Source organism: Notamacropus eugenii, chromosome 6, assembly GCF_028372415.1.
Source record: "Notamacropus eugenii isolate mMacEug1 chromosome 6, mMacEug1.pri_v2, whole genome shotgun sequence".
NCBI lineage: Eukaryota > Metazoa > Chordata > Mammalia > Diprotodontia > Macropodidae > Notamacropus > Notamacropus eugenii.
In genome coordinates this window covers 367,596,279-367,615,939 of record NC_092877.1, presented here as the reverse complement: position 1 = coordinate 367,615,939, position 19,661 = coordinate 367,596,279, and the positions used below count along the sequence as shown (strand labels likewise).

The 19,661-nt window shown below is 36.7% G+C and overlaps 1 long non-coding RNA gene across 1 annotated transcript in view; it reads right to left on the bottom strand.

Moving 5' to 3' along the window:
- Positions 1–4,502: 4,502 nt before the first annotated feature.
- The window catches only part of LOC140510204 (uncharacterized), a 32,417-nt gene continuing 17,258 nt past the window's right edge, over positions 4,503–19,661 (bottom strand). Inside the window, exons 3-5 of the long non-coding RNA XR_011969143.1 lie at positions 19,098–19,238; positions 6,021–6,261; positions 4,503–5,421 (exon numbers count right to left, since the gene is read on the bottom strand). This is a non-coding gene — a long non-coding RNA (uncharacterized lncRNA). The remainder of the gene's footprint in view (positions 5,422–6,020; positions 6,262–19,097; positions 19,239–19,661) is intronic.

Genomic DNA, 19,661 nt, shown 5'->3' with positions numbered 1-19,661 from the left:
CTTCGAGGAGCCAACATGGTGGAGTGAATGGTAAATGCTCTGTCCCTCCCCTTGTTGACCTTGAAAAACCCAGAAAATATTTCCCAAGGAAAAATCCTGGAATAGTGGGATCAACCAAAGGGGTAAACAGTCTCTTAGCCCATGAGGCTAGGAAAATTGCAAAGGAGAGTCCCTATTGCTGTGGTTTAAGGGGACCTGTGCAGGATCAGAGCTGTTCCAGACAGCCCCACCTCAGCAAACTGGGAGGAGAACCTGAGCCCCAGGGGGGTGGAGCCCATAATCACCAACACCAGGACCCCAGGCATGCCTCAGTACAGCCAAGGGAATCAGCCAGGGGAATCGGGAAAACTCTAGCGCAAATGGGGTTTGTCTGTGTTTGGGAGAGGAGACCTCCTGTTGGTCAAACCACCCTTCCCCCACACTTAAAGCAGCTAGCTCCAGAGTAACTCTGGGAAAATTCAGAAAGATTTCACCTGGCCTCTGCTTTGGCACACCAGCTAGCTCAGCACTAGCTACAGCATTCTAGCTTCTAGTTGAAAGAACCAGAGGCCACGATACACAAAGCCTCAAGTTCTAAGCACAAAAACTTTGGGACAGAGCCCCCTGTGCCCCAGAAGCAGAGATCCACTTTAAAAGCCAGGAAAAGGGTGATCATTATGAGCAAGAAGCAAACCAGAAAAGATAAGACCATATGGGGAAAAGCTGATACCAAAACATGAACACCAAAGAAGTCAGAATTTAGATTGTATTCCCACCTGAAACTTCAGAAGGGAATATGAACTGGTCAAGGAGCATTCTTGGAAGAGCTCAAGAAGGATTTTAAAAGCCAAATTAGGGAAGTAAAAGAAAAATGACCAATGCTTTTAAAAATATGAAAAAAGTAATCATGGAAGAATTTAAAAGGAGAGTTGGACTAATGGAAAAGGAAGTACAAAAACTAACTGGAGAAAATAACTCATTAAAAGCAACTATTGAAGAGATGGAAAAGAAGATGCAAAAATTAACTGAAGAAAACAATTTGATAAAAATTAGGATAGGGCAAGTAGAAGCTAATGACTCTATGAGAATCAAGAATCAGTCAAATAGAATCTAAAGAATGAAAAGATAGAAGAAAATGTAAAATATCTCATTGGAAAAACAACTGACCTGGAAAATAGATCCAGGAGAGAAAATCAAAGAATTATTGGCCTACCAGAAAGCTATGATGAAAAATAGAGCCTGGGCAATATCTTTCAAGAAATCATCAAGGAAAACTGCCGACATCCTAGATCCAGAGGGGAAAATGATCATCAAAAGAATCCACCATTCACCTACTGAAAGGGATCCCAAACTGAAAACACCAAGGAATATGGTTGCCAAATTACAGAACTATCAAGTAAGGAGAAAATACTCCAGGCAGCGAGAAAGAAACCATTCAAATATCCAGGAACTACCATCAGGATCACACAGGACCTTGCAGCTTCTACATTAAAAGATCAGAGGGATTGGAATATAATATTTTGTAAGGCAAAGGAGCTGGGACTACAACCAAGGATCAATTACCCAGCAAAATTGAGCATAATATTTCAGGCAAGGAGATGGACATTCAATGAAATAAGAAATTTCCAGACCTTCCTGATGCAGAGGCCAGAGCTCAATAGAAAATTCGATCTTCAAACACAAGTCTCAAGAGAGGCATAAAAAGGTAAATGGAGAAAAAAACTTGCCATTAAATATGGGCAAACTGTCTATAACCCTATAAGGGAAGATGACACTTGTTAATCTTGAGAAGTGTATATTTATTATATTATTGTATATTTATTATGATATATAAGAGAGATATACATAGATAGAGGGAGTGGGTATAAATTAAATGATGTAATGATAAAAAATGTGATTTAAGGATATGAAGGGATCATAATGGGAGATATGAAAAGGAGCAGGCAGAAAAAAATAAATTACCTCACAGGAAGAGGCACAGAAAACATATTATAGTAGAGAGAAAGAGGGGAGAGATGTGAGCATTATTTGAGATTTACTCTCATCTGATTTGGTTCAAGGAGGGAACAACAAACTCAGTTAAATATAGAAATCTAACTAGTTCTATAGGTAGTAGGAGAGGAAAGGGGAAAGAAAAGGGAGGGTAGGCCAAAAGGGAGGGAAGAATTAGTAAAGATAGGGATCATGTGCCTCCTTTTTGTCTATGTACCCCTGGTACTATATTTTGCACATAATAAGCTTGTTGAATGAAATAACCAAACCTCTAAGAGAGAACAGATGGGGTCCTAATGTCCGGATGAGAGCAGGAACTTGGGACCAAAGCTGACAAGGAGAACAGATTTTGTGGTTCCCTCTAACCAGATTCCCCCAGTCTTTGAGTTCATTCCAACTTAGAACCATCTTCTACATTCCCCATATTTTCAGAATGGCAAAGTGCACGGAGGGTTCTCCTCTGAGCCAGAAAGATCTAGACAGAAGCCCCACCTCTGACAATTATGGCTGTACGATCTTGGGCAAATCACTTCACCTCTTGGTGCCCTGGGCAACTTTCTGAGACTGTAGCTTGCACAGTGGAAACCAATCCAGATAGAAAGGAGTTCCCTCATCAGAAAGTCCAGTCCACAGGTCCAATCCAAATAATAAAATATAAAAAAGAGAAAGCTAGAAAGGCATGCAGAATGTTGGGTCCACCAATTTGTGAGGAGACATTGATTGGTAAGATAGTGGGCAAAGAGGAATATACCTATCAGTGAGATCCAAGATCCACTGGAGAGTTGTAATAATTCCTACCCTTAAAGGCTCTTCATTTTAAAAATTTTTTCTGTTCTCATTAATTAGAGAGATCAAGTCTTTAGGTCAAACAACCCTTCTGCTTTCTTGCACTCTCATAAGGACCTCTGCCAACCTTCAGTTTAAAGTACACTTTAGAAAAACAGCCAAGGTGGTCTGAAAAAGTTCCAGAACTTGGCATCTCCCCTTTTCTCTCCAGCTCCAAACTCGTATCTGGCAGGTAGGTTCTGCTGTGGTCCATGTTCATTCATTTCAAAAGTGTTCCACTCTTTGTGACCCCCTTGAAGGTTCTCTTGGCAATGGACTCATTTGCCTTTTCCTTCTCCAGCTTATTTTACAGATGAAGAAACCGAGGCAAACAGAGTTAAGTGACTTATTCAAGGTCACACAGCTGGTAAATATCTGAGGCTAGATTTGAACTCATGAAAATGAGTCTTCTTGATTCCAAGCCTAGTGCTCTGTCCACTGTGCTACCTAGCTGCCCCTCTGATCCATAGGCCACAGGTAAATCAGATCATTGCCCTGGTAGCACTTGGGCCACACCTGTTTTGCAGATGATATGTAATCTGGACTTCACACTGAGGCAAGACATACCTTCCATCATTATTTTTGCTCCTCTGGCCTTGTTAGTCTTCCATATTTGTACATGGAGCTAACATCATAAGCCACATATAAGCTCTTAAATTTGGGTTATCTTATAAAATATGGAATAATTTGGCCTCCCTCCCTCGTCCCCCTTTCGGTGTTATCACTGGTCACTGGTTCAGTCAAAATGATAACTTGCATGGGTGATTAGTATAAAACCTGTACTATTGCTGGTGCACACGTGAGACATCTCAGCCTCTCCTTCCCTGTTTCCTTTCACCAACACCGACTTGTTTACTGTCCCTGAAGCATTTTAATCAGTTCTGTTTCTCCCACAGACTCCACTTTCTAGTTTTACAAATCAGCCTTTTGTGTTACTCCAGGGTCAAATGTTGCCCCCAAATTCTGAGAAAAGGCAGTCATTGTTTTTTTCCTGCCAGATGTATGCTGACCGGTGCTAAATGACCATCTCAGAAGGGTCTCCCCCAATCTTTGTTTGCATCCAGGGCTGAGATATTGAGCCAGCCAGTTCTAGGAATGTGCAATACTTTAAAGTGGTGAGATGCATGTAATTCTTTTCTTTCTTAGGACTAATCACCAGCCCTCTCCTTGCTTATGTTAAGTAAAGACAATGCTAAAATGATATTCTGCATTGTTTAAGCATTTTGAAACACAATTGCTTCATGACAATACAAATGAAATAATTTAGAAGTTGTCAAGCATAAGACTAAAAAATCACAATCATTTCCATTTTAGGATTATTATATTGTGCAAATCAGAAATTCTATTAGATTAGATTACATGACCTTTCGTTGCCTATTATTCCTGCCTACTGGGAATGTATCATTTCAGAGAGATGGAAATAAATGTCTCGTAAATAGAATAGTGATAATGTATGCTGGGCTAGGATATCAGCTTTCTAAACCATCAACTATTTGATAAAATGGACCCCAAATTTGATATCGTACACGACTAGCTTGCAGTATGGTTTAATCCAGTTCATATAAACTGTCTAAATAGCCTCCAACATAGCCCCCTCAAACATCTCTCCAAAATTCAGCAAATCCTTTTAAATTCATAATAAAGTTATCATGTAACTTTCTTGTTTCCCTTTATTTCTTGCCCCCTCCCCACCCTACCCCTGAGAGATGGCTACCATTAGATTTACATTTTCATGTACAATCATTTTTTCTGCTCTGCTATGTTATGGAAATGCTCATTTTATTTCTTAAGTTCAGAATAAAATAAATTAAAAAATTAAAAATCCAATAAGAAAATTAAGTCAATTTAGTTAAATCATCAATATAGCCTTTAGTAGCCAACTGGATTTTCAAGTGGCTATGTTGAGGCATCTTTTTTTTTTCACAGTCAGGGGTTCTTAATGTGGGGTTCATGCCTTGTTTTTTTAAATTGATAAGTGTACTAACCCTAAATGGAGCTAATTGGTCTCCTTTGCAATTTTATGTATTTAAAAACAAAACTCTAAAAAGTGGTCTTTAGGTTTTGACGGACTGTCAAAGGGATCTGTGACACAGAATGTTTCACAACCTCTGAGTCAATGGGCCACTCATATAGCAAAGAGCAAGAGATAACTAATGGATAGATTGCATGCTTGTGTATTACCCATTAATGGTAAGAGAACTAGAGGAAGATACTCAGTATGTTAGGTGCTATGAAACCCTCTGGTAGATTTATGGGAGGACATAAACAATAGTTGCAGGATGGGCAGCCATGGGATTTGCCTTGTTTGAGGGAGTACCCTCATGGATAAGATGACAGACCCATTAGACCATATAGATGAGAGGACCATAAACTAGGAGTCATTTGGTAATAGATTTCAGGGAGATCTGTGAATTCAGATGAGAAAAAAATATATAGCTTTGTTTTCACTAACTTCTAAGTGAAAATTTGCTTTTCAAATATGAATGTAGGTAACAAACATTGTCTTGAGAAGGGGTTCAGAGGTTTCAATCAGACTGCTAAGAGATCCATGACACCACCCCCAAAATCTTTCTTCATTTTTCCATCCGTCCAAGTGGAGACATATCTCCTTGTTAGTGAAGGGCTCTACAAACAGAAATGAAAGGATTGATCACAATTTTTTCAATCACTCTTTGAGATGAGGAAAATCATGTTCTGTTCTCCAGTTCTCCACAAGACATCAAGGAAAATAGCTACAAAGTATTTGAGAAGCGCACAATATACAAATATTTAGAATAGTCCATCTAGAACAAGAGTAATGGGAGAGAATTAAGAAGTCAACAGAAAAAAAATCCTGCTGTTCCAACCATCAATCTGTAAAAAATCCATTTGCAAAGGAAATGGCCATCCCAAATGAATGTCACACATTGAAAATAACAATGGAGGGAAAAAATTAGTGAAAAAATTGAGGGAAGCTAAAGTAGATGTCCTAAGGACATTTAGTGACAAACTAGAACAATTACCAAATTTTCATTCCGTTATTCTTTGAAAGAAAGAGACCTCCCCTTCGAAATATTCCTTTGACATATAATCCAGATGAGAATCTTTTTTAATGTGTAAGAACAATGACATCAAAATGAGTTTTCACATCTATAGTGTAGTGGACATGGCATTGGACTGGGAGTTAGGAAAGCCTGTGTGTAAATCCTGTCTTAAAGACTTACTCTGTGCCTCAGTTTACTCACCTGTAAAATGGTGATAACAGCATGTTAGGATCAAATGAGTTAAGATATAGTGATTTTCTAAATTTAAAGTATTGGTATAATGGTGATGATGATGATGATGATGATGATGATGATGATGATGATGATGGTGATGATGATGATGATGATGATGATGATGATGATGATGATGATGGAATGAAGAGTTTGGAATTGATGGCCTTTAAATTATTTTCCAGCTGTAGATCTATGATCTTTCCAGAACCTGGAAAAATGAGAATACTATTTATCATTCTCCTCTTAGCAGAATGATGGGGGCGGGGGGAGGGGTGTGGAGTTAGTAGGGCAGGATGCTGCATACATTGTCAGATACCACTACTGCTTTTTTTTTTCTTAGTTTCACAAGAGGGATCAGTCGTGGAGGGAAGGGAGAGGCAGGACAAAGCTGCATCCAGAAATGTCTATGATATAGATACAGAAGATATCAATAAACTTATTTTTGAAAGAAAAACATATCAATAGGAAAGATATATTTGCCAGGAGGTTAAATCAGATTGACAGATGATGTACCTTTTCATCATCTGTCACAAACTTGCCAGTTTCTGGTAGTCCTGCCTTCTTAGTCATAAATCCAGGCACTTTTTACTGGTATTCTCAAGCACCAAGAGCAGTTAGATGGCACAGTGCACATATCACTGGCCCTAAAGCCAGGAAGACCTGAGTTCAAATCTAACTTCAGACACTTACTAGCTGTATCACCTGAAGCAAGTCACTAAACCTCTATCTGTCTCAGTTTCCTCAACTGTAGAGTAAATATAATTATAGTACCCACCTTGCAGGGCTGTTGTGAAGATCAAATGAGATAATTGTATTTCATTTACCACAGTGCCCAGCACATAGTAGGCTCTTAATAAATGTTTATTCCCTCCCTCCTTCCCTACTAAAGAGCCCACTCTATTTCGAGTGTGGAGAAGGGTGGGAAAGGTTAACTTACTGACTCCAAGTCTTTAACACTGTTTTCATGCCAACAAACTCAAATTCTCCTTCATCAGACAGAGAGAAGAAAGGAATAGGGGAAAAATAAAGATAAAGGACACGACTGGCCATCTTCACTTGGCCATTATTCCTACATTACCCTTTAAAGATGAAAGTGTCTTTCTGTTCATTAATAGAACATTACCAATTCAGGCAATCGGTAAGGTCCATAACCTAGAAGTCACTGTGGACACCAAATTACCCTCCCTCCCAGGACAAAATCAATTAACACCGCTAGGGATGTCATTATTGTCCCATTATGTCACCTAATAGCCTCCAAGGTAAACAATGGAATTTTTAATCCTATAACTTTAAATGTGAATCCCTGATCACCAAACCAAATCCTGGGCATAGGGCAGCACTCTCCTAGTGAGGGAAATGTGAATACCTGCAAAGAGGAAAGGGCAAGAGATTTCCCACTGACTAGACAGATTTCTACTACAGGGGAATGACTTTTATAATATAGGAAAATTTGAACAACTGCTTTTGGTCTTTGGGGGAAATAGCTGTAAAAACAAAATCACTTTGAAGGTCTATTTTTCTAAATGTTTCCCCCCCCCCCTTTCTCTCACTGAGGTGTATTTTAAAGCTTTGCTTAAATAAAAGCCACATTGGCCAGACTTGTCAAGTACTTTCATCGGCAGAGAGTCAGCCAGAGGCTGGATATAAATCAAGCTTTGGCAAACCACATGACATTTAGAAGAGCAGGAGTTCAACAGTTGTGATTTCTCATCTCATAAAAGCAACTTGTTTCCGATCCCCAGAAATAGGATCATTTTCAATGCATTGAGAAGGGGTGGGGAAGTCTGGGTGACTGAACACATTGTGCTAAGATACATGTAACAGAGTTTCAGTGGGCATTAGAAACAATGAATACATTGGATTCAGAGAATCTTAGGAAATTTAGAGCTAACTGATGAAGAACCAAGTGATCAGAACCATGAGAACCATAAACCCATGGTAGTGTAGTATGAAGGGATACCATTCTGACAGACTTTGGAACTCAAGTCAAAGCAATGAACTGTCTTAATTCCTGAAGACTCATAAGGAAATACACCTTTCTCTCTCAATTCCAGAGGTAGACTGTAAGTGCAGAATGAAGCTTGCACCATTACACATGATCAAAATGTTGATTTATTTTGCTTCATTGGACCTATTTGTCACAAGGGAGTATTCTCTTAGGGATGGGTGGTTATTAGGAAGTGACAGACATGTAAGTTACATGCATGTGTGTGCATGTGCTTATGCACATGCACACACATATATAAAACATACACGTGCATATATTTTATTTTTAAAAGGTGATGGAGGTCTGAAAATACCTGGTATTTCTAAACTTTCTTTGACTAAGCCAGAATCAGTGTTGCAAACTGCACATGCATCCTATGATTGGAGGACCAGCCTCTCAGACAGCATTCATTAAGTAGCTCTATATGCCTGCTCCAAAAAGACAGTTGGTTTGGTGGCCATGACCACACTTACAGAAAGACTATCCTGGAGGTGGCAGTCTCTTGGCAATTTTTTTCTACTGATAAAGAATTTCTTTAATTTCTCATTTCTGTTAATAAATATTAGATGGAATCGGGGAGCCTTTTTTTTTTTTTGGACAGAGAGGTGGGAGCTAGTGTCATTAAAATAGCAATTCTCAAATCAATTAATCAGCATTTTAAAAAATGGCTTGATTCCATTTTTAAAAAGTAGCCCCAACTTGTCTATTTTGGTCCGCCATCAGGGGGTAGTTAATTAAGTCTATGCTGTCTAACATGATCTGATGTCATTGTACAGGGGCTATGTTCTTTGTTAGCTTCACTCGCAGTTTCAGACTCCTCTGTGTATTTGAAACCATGGTAACAGAACAGTAAGCTAAAGCCAATGAGATAATGAGATATTCTCATTGTAATTGTGTTTCATGAGGGCACAAGATCCCACGGGTGGTATCTGACTGTCTTACAACCGCTAACAGAATTTAAGAAACAGATCCACATTAGCATGCCACTGTTTTCCAACAACAGCCATGTAAACACCCATGACACGGCATGTTTCGTTGTTTCTGGCACATTAAAGTGTGTAACAGGCGTTTGCGTCAGAGAGAGCCACACTATTAATGAATATCAATATATTTTTTTAATCCTTGGAAGTTCAAGGAACTTTGTATTTGAAATGCACTAGCCAGGCAGTGGAGATGCTGTTTTGCATGATAATTATGGACTGTGCACCAGCTAGGGAGGGGAGGAAGCCATGAAAATAATGACAGTAGTGGATAATGGGGGGATGATCAGATGATACACTCCTTACCCCCCAATCCTTGCCTCTCCAAAAGGCAGAAGTAAACCCACATCTCTTCCCAACAAAAGACAAAGTTAGAAAGTTACTAGCAATTTCCTACATTTCTCAAACTTCAGGAAGCAAATCTGAAATATGTACAGGTCCATCCCTTCCTCTGGACTGGAATCAGAAATGAGGGCACAACATATTTTAATTGTTTATCTTTTGTCACTTTTCCCTGGAGTTCTTCTCCAATATTTGTCTGAGGTCTAGATTTGTTTTGTTGTTTTAAATGTACAAGTCGCTGTATCTATGTTCTCCATCCTGATGAGCTGGTCCCAATGGACTCAGTGTCCTATGATCAATAATTTAAAGCTACCAACAAAAAAAAAAAAAGAAGGAAAGAAAAAATGAAAGCAGCATATAAAATGGCTGGTTGAATTCTAAAGAGGGCAAAGACTCATGCACTTGTAATGTCACTGTGTCTCTCTATCAGTAAGCCACGCTGTCTCACAAACAGTCACTGACCTGAGAATGTACATTTTGTTGGGTTTGTAATATTTATGACTCATGAGACAGAGGTGGGCCAGGAAGCTGCAGCTCGAGCTGTGGCAAAGGTTCCATGTTTGCCTTTCTTTGCTCAGACGAGGGGGGTGTGCCTTTAGGGTTGAAAAAAAAATCTGCTGCTGTCATTTCTAAAACCCATCTTGCGCTTGAAGCAAAATCTCTATGAAAACCATGTTGATAGAGGAAAGAGGTTGGGTCTTCTCAGAGCCCTTCATGTGGGTAGGGGGATGGGGGAGTTCCCTTTCAACCTGTCAGAACTGACACATTCATCTTTGAACTTCGCTTAAAGACAGCCAGTTCTTTATTCCTCTTGATGCTGTAACTGTGTGTGTGTGTGAGTGTGTAAGTGTGTGTGTGTGTGTACGCACATGCGTGTGTATGGACATGGGTGGGTTTCAGAAATGTGCATCTATACCTTAAGTAGAGGAACAAAGGGAGCACAGCATGGTATTGGAGGGTATGTTCTTCATCTCCGTGAGATAAGGGTGGCCTCATCACTCACATGCCTTGTGTAGCAAAGCAAAACCACAAGTGGGTAACGAGGCCACCCCTATGGAGGGGAGATAACTTCTCTATCTGGGCTGTCACGACCTATTACACTTGCACATTGCCTATTCTTGGATGTGTCACCCAGACAGCCCTCTGGAACTTAGCACAGTGTTTATTATTATTATTACATCGGGAAGGGGGGTGGGGAGAGCTCCTCTTTCAAACCTCTCTTCTCATGCCAGACAAATAGGAAATGGCTGTCAGTTTTAAAGCCTCCTCACCCCCAGGTGCCATGTTGAAATGTTCAACGAGGGCTGGATTCAGTTAGATTTGCTAGAACCCAGTTAAAGTAGCTCCATAGATTGGAAAAGGATTTTCATAGGCTTGGTTTGGAAATCAGCTGCTTTGTATCATTCAACTGTCCTTCCCTTCCACAGAAGTCAAAGGTCACCTGGCCTTAGGGCTGGTAATGAGTGCTACATTTAGCGCCAACAATCTTGAGTTCCAGTTCCATCATGGTCCTTTATTATAGGTGAAGTCTTGGGCCAGTCACATAATGTGCCCTTCCCCAACCCTCAATTTTCTCACCAGTAAAATGGGGAGGGGGTGGGGTTTGAATGGCCTTGGTATTGAAATTCTAGATTTATAATCACATGAGCTAATATATTGAAAATAGTTTTTAAAAATAAATGACAGAAATTCTCTATGTGAAAGGAATTTTCCATTTTAATTTCACCAATTTGAAAACTCTAACGCTGAGGATAGTACAAGTTAATTCTATATTTTTTAAATTTTATAGTGGGAATCTCAGAATTAGAATTGGGACAGAACTCAGAGACCTCATGGTCTGAACTACATCTTCCAAAATGTTTTCTACAACCTACCTGATAAATGATTAGAGATTTGGTTTCAAGCCTTTAATGGAGAGGGTGGAGGGAGATCCATAATCTTCCTAGGAAGCCCGTTCCACTTGGCAATTGGACTAATTGTAATGAAGTGCTTTCTTTTATTAGTGTTTCCTTTTGTTACCTCTCTGAAACTTCCACACATTGCAATGAGCCCTGTCCTCTGCAGCCAAGATGAAAAAAGCTAATCCACCTTCCATATAAGAGTTTCTCAAGTACTTGAAGACCACAATTGGATACCCCAAAGCCTTCTTTTCTCCATTCTAGACATCCCTAGGTCCTTCAAATGGATCCTCACACAATTTGGTCTCCAGTCTTCAAACCATTCTAGTTCACCTCTTCTGGTTGTTGCTCACAACAGCCTTGTTTGTGTGTGCCCAGTATAAATGGATGAATGAAACATGAATGAAATGGAATAAGTACTATACAATAAGGAAGAACCAATATGAGGAATTTGGAAATCCTGGAAAGACTTGTATGAAGCCATGCGAAGCAAAGGGTGAAGAATGAGAGAAGCTATATAGATAATAAGTGAAGGGGAAGAAAGGAAAGAGGCATTGATATGATACCTGCCAGACACTCTACTAGGTGCTTTGAAAATATTATCACATTTGATCATCACAACAACCCTACAGGGCAGGTTCTGTTCTTTATGGTTGAAGGAATTGAGGCAAACCTGCCCAGAGATACAGACATAGAAAGTGTCTGAAGTCGACTTAGAACTCAGGTTTTCCTTAATATAAGTCTTCCTTTATCACCATCCATTGTCCACCTACCTGGCTTTAAAAATGTAAACAAAGTCATTCATGGAGACATAGTAAAACTTTGGTCAGTTACACTGGTTAATGTTGGCACCACATGGTCAAAGTAAATGGATACTACCTCCTTTCTGTTAACAATAGATAATGCTTTTCATTTTCTAAGAGAGATTTTTTGGAGACACATTGGGAAGTATCTGTTGTGTAAGATACAGGCAGAAAAAGATGAATTCCTAAATCTGCTTTCTGTTCACAAACTTGAATATTCAAAGCTAAGACCAGAATTAAGGAAAGAAAAGAAGGAGGAGGAGGAAGAGGAGGAGGAGGAGGAGAGGAAGAAGAAGAAGAAGAAAAAGAAGAAGGAGGAGGAGGAGGAGGAGGAGGAGAAGGAGAAGGAGAAGAAGAAGAAGAAGGAGAAGAAGAAGAAGGAGAAGAAGAAGAAGAAGAAAAAGAAGAAGAAGAAGAAAGAGAAGGAGAAGGAGGAGAAGATGAAGGATGAGGAAGAGGAGAAAAAAAGATAATTTTTTAAATATTTATTTCTCAATTATTTAAACAAGCTATTGAAAATCAGAAATTATAAGAACAGAAATTACATTGACATTAACTATAATAATTTCAACCAGAAAAGATCAATATAAACAGACAAAATGAGACCCAAAATGTGTACAAAACACCTAAGTCTGAAAAAAACTGAATTACTTGCCAAATAGAAATATATGACCTCCACAGACAAAATCATGTTAGAATAGAAAGTTGTCTATAAAACTTGTGAAAAATGATAATGGACAGTGATGAGCAGAATGATCTCATAAAGCAAAGAAAATTCGTGGAGAATAAATTTTTTTTACTTTGACAAAATATCGAAAATAATCCCAAGAGCACTCAATGATGAAAATGGAAAAAGGATTGTAAGCAAAAGAAAATTGGAAAAAGATTTACAAAAGCTATTTCAAAAAATTTTTCTCTGTTAAGGATATGAGGAATTTGGTGGCAGAGTAGATTAAGTAATAGATGTGGAATCAGAAAGACCTCAATTCAAATCTGGACTCAATCACTTTACTCACTGTGTGAGTCTGGACAACTCATTCAAGTGCTTTTTGCTTCAGTTTGCTCATCTGTAAAAATGGGAATAATAACACCACTTACCTCCTAGGAGTCTGTGAACATAAAATGAGGTATTTGTAAAGGATTTTGAAAACTTTGAGGTGCTATATAAAACCTCAAAGGAAAATTTAATTTGATCTCAGGCCCAAAAAGAATTCATGGAAGAGCTTTAAAAAGATTTTAAAAAGCAAATCAGAGTAGAAGAAAAATCAGGAAAAATGAGAGGAATGCAAAAGAATAATGAAAAGAAGAGTTAATGGCATGGGGAAAGAGATACAAAAATTTTCCAAGGAAAATAATTCTCTAAAAAATAGAATTGGCCAAATGGAAAAGGAAGTACAAAAACTCACAGAAGACAATAATTTCTTAGTAATTAGAATGGAAAAAGTGGAAACTAATGACTCTATGATATATCAAGACACAATAAAACTAAATCAAAAAAGAAAAAATAGAGGAAAATGTAAGATGTTTCATTGGAAAAACATCTGACCTAGAAAATATATCTCAAAGACATATTTAAGACTTATTGGACTACATGAAAGCCATGATGAAAAGAAAAAGCCTGAACAACATCTTTTGAGAAATTATCGAAGAAAACTACAATGATATATTAGAAGCAGAGGGCAAAATAGAAGCTGAAAGAATCCACTGATCATGACCTGAAAAAGATCCTGAAATGAAAACTTCCAGAAACATCATAGCCTAATTCCAGAGCTTACAGATTAAGGAGAAAGTATTTCAAGCAGCCAAAAAGGAACAATTCAAATATGGAACTAGAGTAAATATAACCCAGTATTTGGCATTTTCCACATTAAAGAACTGGAGGTCTTGTAGTATGATATACATGGAGGGCAAAGGAGTTAGGATTACAATTAAGAATCACCTACCCATTAAGATTGAATATTTGGGGGGGGGGCAGAATTTAACAAAATAAAAAAATTTCAAATATTTCTAATTAAAAGATCAAAGCAGAATAAAAAAATTAACCTCCAAATATGAGACTCAAGGGAAATACAAAATGGTAAAAAAAAAGAAAAAAAGAAACAAGAAAGAGAAAATATAAGGAATTCAATAAGGTTAAATTGTTTATATTTCTATGTGGCAAGATAATATTTGTAACTCAACAGATTTATTATTATAAAAGCAATTAAAAGGAGTAAATATAGATAGACAGTATGAATATAAGATGATTTTAATGGGATGATACCAAAAAAATAGAGAGATAGAGAGATAGATAAAGGGGAGAGAAAAAATTGCATGGAAGAAGGGGGTGGGAGATGGAATGGGATGAATTATCTCACATAAAGAGGCAAGAAACAGCTATTATAATAAAGGGGAAGATGGGGGAGGATAGTGGGTAAATCTTAAACCTTACTCTCATCAAAATTGGCTTGAAGAGGGAATAACATCCACACTCAGATATAGAAATCTATCCTAGCCTATAAAGAAGTATAAAGGGATGGGGATAATAGAAGGGTGATGGGAAACTGATAAAAGGGGGGTTATATTGGAGAAGGCAGTGATAAGAACTAAAACATGTGTGAGGAGGGACAGGGTGGGGTATAAGAGAAAGGAGGAGACAAACAAGTGAAAAATAACATGGAGGGAAATACAATGTTATTTATTGTAACTATAAATGTGAATGGGATGAACTCACCCATAAAATGGAAACAGATAGCAGAATGCGTTAAAAACCAGAATCACATAATATACTGTTTACAAGAAACGTATTTGAAGCAGATAGATACACACAGGGTAAAGGTAAAGGGCTGGAGCAGAATCTATCAGGCTTTAATTGAAGCAAAGAAAGCAGGAGTAGAGATCATGATCTCAGACAAAGCAAAAAAAAATCTAATTAAAAGAGATAAGGAAGGAAATTACATCTTGCTGAAAAGTATCCTAGAAAATGAAGTCATATCAATACTAAACATATGCACCAAATGGTATAGCATACAATTTTTGAAGGAGATGAATGAGTTACAAGAGGAAATACACTCGTGGGAGACCTCAACTTCTCACTCTCCGATCTAGATAAATTTAACAAAAAATAAATAAAGAAGAAAAAACTTGAAGAAGTGAATAAAACTCTGAAAGAGTTAGATATGATATGTATCTGGAAAAAATTGAATGGGAATAGAAAGAAATAGACCTTTTTCTCAGCAATACAAGACACCAAAATAAAAAATGACCATGTATCAGGACATAAATGCAAAACAACATAAAGTGTAGATGCATTCCTTTCAGATCGTAATGCAATAAAAATTACATTCAATAATGGGCATTGGAAAGAGAGATTAAAATTACTTGGAAAGTAAATAATCTAATTCCAAAAAAGAAGTAGGTCAAAGAATAAATCATAGAAACAATTGATAATTTTCATTAAAGAAAATGACAACGAGACAACATACTCAGATTTATGGGATGCAGCCAAAGTGGTACTTAGGGGAAAATTTATATCTCTGATTGCTTACATCAATAAAATAGGGGGAAAAGGAGATCAATAAATTGGGCATGTAACTTGAAAAAAAAATAGAAAAAGAACAAATTAAAAATCCCCAATTAAGTACTTAAGTAAGTAAATTGGAAATCCTGAAAAATCAGAGGAGAGATTAATAAAATACAAAGTAAGAAAATCCTTGAACCAATAAAATGAGAAGCTATTTTTATGAAAAAAAAACAATAAAATCAGCCATTGACTAATTTGATTTTAAAAAGGAAAGACAAAAACTAAATTACTAGTATCAAAATGAAGAGGAAATCAAGACAATCATTAGGAGCTATTTTGCCTAATTATATGCCAATAAATTTGACAATCTAAATTAAATAGATGAATATCTACAAAAAATATAAATTACCCAGATTAAAAGAAAAATAAGATAAATAATCCAATCTTAGAAAAATCAGCTGAACAATCCTTTAATGAACTGCTTAAGAAACAACCTCCAGGATCAGATGAGTTCACAAGTGAATTCTACCAAACATTTAAAGAACAATTAATCCCAATACCACATAAACTATTTGGGAAAAAATGCCTGAAGGAGTCCTACCATATTCATTTTAAGACACAAATATGGTGCTGATACCCAAACCAGGAAGAATAAAAATAGAGAAAGAAAATTTTAGCCTAGTTTCTCTAATAAATATCGAAAAATAAATAAATAAAATACTAGTAAAGCGATTATGGCAATATATCCCAAGGATCATACACTATGACCAGCTGGGATTTATACCAGGAATGCAGGGGTAGTTTATTATTAGAAAAATTATCAGCTAATTGACCATGTCAATAACAAAAACAACAGAAATCATATGACTATCTCAATAGATGCCAAAAAAGTCTTTGACAAAATACAACACCCATTCCTTTTAAAAACACAAGAGAGCACAGGAATAAATGGAGTTTACCTTAAAATGATAAGTAATATTTATCTAAAACCATCAGGAAACATTATCGATCATGAGAATAAGCTACAAACCTTCCCAATACAATCAGGAGTGAAATAAGGATGCCCCTTATCACCCTTATTATTTAAAATTGTACTAGAAATGTTAGCTATAGCAATAAGAGAAGAAAAAGAAAGGAATTAGAACACACAATGAGGAAACAAAATTATCATTCTTTGTAGATGAAATGATGCTATACTTACAAAATCCTAAAGAATCAACTAAAAAACTACCTTAAATTATTAACTTTAGAAAGGTACAGAACAGAAAATAAACCCACATAAATCATTAGCATTTCTATATATTACCAAAAAGTCCAGTAGCAAGAGGTAGAAAGAGAAATCCCATTTAAAATACCTGCAGACATTATAAATGCCTGGAAGTCTACTTGCCAAGACAGACCCAAAAACGATATGAGCACAACTATCAAACACTTTTCACACAAATAAAGTGGGAAATATGCAATTGGGGAAATATTAATTGCTCATGGATAAGCTGAGACAATATAATAAAAATGACAATTTTATCTAAATTAACCTAGTTTTTCAGTGTTATACCAATAAAACTATTAAAAATTATTTAAAAAAAATAATGACTATATTTATCTGGAAAGCTCAAGGATATCAAGGGAATCAATTAAAAAAATACAAAAAAAAAAAGTGGTCTAGCCATACCAGATCTCAAACCATATTATAAAGTGGTAATTATTAAAACAATCTGGCACTGGCTAAGAAATAGAGTGGTGTATCAGCAAAATAGATTAGGTACAAATTACATTATAGTAAATGACCACAGAAATCTAATATATGATAAATCCAAAGATCCAAGCTTTTGTAACAAAAACTCATTATTTGAAAAAATGGCCGGAAAAACTGGAAAATAGTGTGATAGAAATTAGTTATAGATCAAAATCTCATACTGTATACCAAGATTAGGTCATAAGTACATAATTTATACATAAAGGGTGATGACATAAACAAATTAAGAGAGCGTGGAGTAGTTTATTTGTCAAATTTGTGGATAATGAAAAAATTTAGGATCACAGAAGAAATAGAGAGCATTACAAAATGTAAAATAGATCATTTTGGTTATATAAAATTAAAAAGGTTTTGCACAAATAAAACCAATGAAACCAAAATTATAAGGAAAGAAGAAAACTGGGGGAATTTTTTGCACCAAATATCTTTGATAAAGGTCTCACTTCTCAAATATATAGAGAACTGAGTGAAATTTACAAAATACTAGTCATTCTCTAGTTGATAAATGGTCAAAGGATATCAACAGGCAGTTTTCAGACAAAGAAATGAAAGCTATGGTCATATAAAAATGCTCTAAATCACTATTGATCAGAAAAATGCAAATTAAAACAACTCTAAGGTACCACCTCACACCTATCAGACTGGCTAATATCACATGCAAAAAAATATTAGATATTGGAGGGGATGTGGAAAAACTGGAACATTAATACATTGTTGGTGGAGTTGTGAACTGACCCAGCCATTCTGAAGAGCAATTTGGAAATATCCCCAAAGGGCTATAAAGCTGTGCATACCCTTTGATTCAGCAATGCCACTGCTAAGTCTACAACTGAAAGACTTCTAAAAAAGAGACTAAGGGACCTATTTGTACAAAAATATTTATAGCAGCTCTTTTTTTTTTTTTGGTGGCTAAGAATTGGAAATCAAAGGGATGCTGATCAGTTGGGAATGAATAAACAAGCTGCGATATATGATTTAATGGAATATTGTTGTACTTTAAGAAATGATAAGCAAGATGATTTCAGAAAAACCTGGGAAGTCTTGCATGAACTGATGCATAAAGTGAACAAAATCAGGGGGAAGTATTAGTCAATGAAGAACAGCGAATGACTTAGCTATTCTCAACAATAAAATGATTCAAGACCATCACAAAGGACTAATGATGAAGCATACTATCTGCCTCCAGAGAAAGAACGGATATTGAAGGAATACAGACTGCAGCATGTTATTTTTCACTTTTCTTTCATTTTTTTTCTTTTGTTTGAGTCTTCTTGTACAAAATGATTAATATGCAAATGTTTTACGTAATTACACATGTGTAACCTATATTTGATTGCTTAACATCTCAGGGAGAAAGGAGAGGGAGGAAAGGATAGAATTTGGAATTCAAAAATTTAATTAAAAATTTTGAAAAAGAAAAGATTGAACTTAATATGTGGGAGCCCATTGTTTGATGATGAGCCACAGACTGTTAATATATAATAGATCTTCATTCTCTTCCACTTGCTGAAAAGTAAGCATGTCTGACATAGCTTTAGTCAGCTTTAGTCTGAAACATAACAGACAATCTAAGGTCCCTCCTAACTCTAAGCTATGATCCCACAACCTTTGACATCTATCTCTCTGTTGTCCATGGAACAAAGTACAAATTCTTCAGCCTTCCATCTGGGGGCCTTACACAAACTAATCCAAATCTACCCAATCTTCCTTTTCAGTCTTATTTCCTATTACTTTCCATCAACCACTCCATGTTCTAAATAAATAGAATCTACTTACTCACAACCTGACCTGGACGTGCCCTCTCTGCCTTGGTGGCCAAGTCTGGAAGTCACTTCCTCTCATCTCAGTCCTTCAGAATTCTTCACTTCCTTCAAGGTGGAACTTAGGGACTCTCTCCTCCAGGAAGCCTTCTTGAACCTTAAAATAAAAGTAAATATTCTCTTGTTGGAGTTTCCTAGAGTGTTCACCTGGATTTCTCTCTTGCTCCCCAGAATCACCTATTTGTACATGCTGCATCCTGTATTATATACAGTGAAGTGTAAGCTCCATGAAGGCACAGATTAAATTATTTTCATTTTTAATCTTTGGATCTGTAGCCCAGAGCACAGTACCTTTCATATAGCGGGCACTAAACCATCTTGTGTTGAATTGAATTTTAAATTACTTGATTAATTAAATTAAAGTAAAGTAAATTACTTCAATTGCTTGTTGAAACATGCTCTTCCCTCAGGAAGGGGTGTCACTGACCATGGCTGCACATGACCAACCTCTTGCTTATAAGAGTAAAGATGTATAAACAAGCGTAGAGATGTATCGTCAACGGCATTGCCCAAATCAGCA